We start from the raw sequence: 1,676 nt of genomic DNA, 5'->3' as shown, positions 1-1,676 counted from the left end.
AATTCATTTACACACTTTTCCTGAAGATAGAAGAGTTTGTTGAATCTGACGTGACATGTTCGTACGAACCCTTTGTATGAACAAAAGTAAGAGAAATTTAGGAGAAGAATACGAACATGTTCTTGCATGAGGCCCATTGAACCCTGATCGCTGACTGGGGCTCTACTCTTATTTCTTTATTTATTATTAAAAGCCCAATTCTTTCTGGTGTCTATGGGAAAGAGGAGAAACTTGAGAGAGAGAAAAGGAGGAGGACTTGATGAGGGCAGATATTCATGAGGAAACTAGGGCTGGACTTTATTATGGGATGCGTGCGAAGGGGAACTGCATGATGGTTGCAGTGTGTTCGGATGAGAAGAGGCGAAGAAAGGGTGAATAATCTTTTAATTCTTTGTTTAGCATACAAACAAAACAGAGCGGTTTTTGTTTATTCGTTCAACAGGAGGGAAAATATGGGACATGTATTCATTAGTGACAATAAGGTCATTATTGCGTGGCCAAATGTTGGGTGTATGAGAGCGTGTTGGTTGGCAAGTTTGAACTTGTTTTAGCTGCTGGAGAGGCACCAGAGGAAATATGTGATGGAATATTATGTGTTCCCGTTGAATAATATTAAATAGGCTCTTGGTAGGAAAAAAAATTAAAAATCCTTTGCATTAATATCCAAAGATTCAGAACATGGCTGTTGAAGAGTTGATACTGCAGTCATTGTGTGTATTTTTTTAAATTTCAATGTATTTATTGCAGACAGACTGATGGACACCTGGGTACTTTTGCTTTCACAAAAACACATACACAGTGCTTATACTGTATGTGTCTCAGCATGTAAACTTGTCTGCCAAACGTATTTATTTGGTTTTCAAGTGTGAGAACGGTGTTAAACGATCAGATTACAGAACCGGTTCATCAGACAATGTCTGTACTTTATCTACAGAGCTCCAAGAAACTGAACAAAAGACCATTATTTGACAGCAGCACATACTTGGGAAAGCTTTTTTTTAATTTATCTATTTATCTTTTGTCTCTGGAAATCCTAATATCACTTTGTCATCAGTTTATTATGATTAGGCTTTAGTCACTGTTTTAAAATAAAAATATCTGCTGTGTACAATGCTAAGGTTATCTTCAGTTAGAGTAAAGAATAGTTAACACTCAAACACATCTGAAATCTGTCCAATGGGAAATTTAAAATAAAATGCTACAATTGTTATCCTCACATAAGAATTAACTATTTTAAACACCTCTTTAATAATAAAAAAAATTGGTTAGGTGACCAAAATCTGTCATAAATACGTGCAGCATATGGTAACACAGGAGTTTTCAGTTCTAAAAAGATTTAAAAGATTTCATTAGAGCATGTGCAGTTACGTAATACTTTGTCATAATTTTAAAAAGCCTGATCAGTTGTGGTGGCCATCTCAAAGTGGGTGGACTCAAAAAGTTATTCTGTTCTAAATGTTCATCCAGTGATTAGCTTCTGAAAATGTCATTAAAATGTAGTGGTTCATGAGATACAGCTGGTAAAATAAGTATTGAACACGTCACCATTTTTCTCAGTAAATATATTACTAGAGGTGCTAATGACATGAAATTTTCACCAGATGTTGGTAACAACATCTTTTTATAACCTAAGCCTGCTTTAAACTTCTCCAAAACCATATTCTTAACCTGTCTGG

The sequence above is a fragment of the Austrofundulus limnaeus genome, unplaced genomic scaffold (assembly GCF_001266775.1).
Source record: "Austrofundulus limnaeus strain Quisiro unplaced genomic scaffold, Austrofundulus_limnaeus-1.0 Scaffold109, whole genome shotgun sequence".
NCBI classification, from domain to species: Eukaryota; Metazoa; Chordata; class Actinopteri; order Cyprinodontiformes; family Rivulidae; genus Austrofundulus; species Austrofundulus limnaeus.
The sequence above is the reverse complement of the archived record's forward strand: the minus strand, read 5'-3'. Positions refer to the sequence as shown.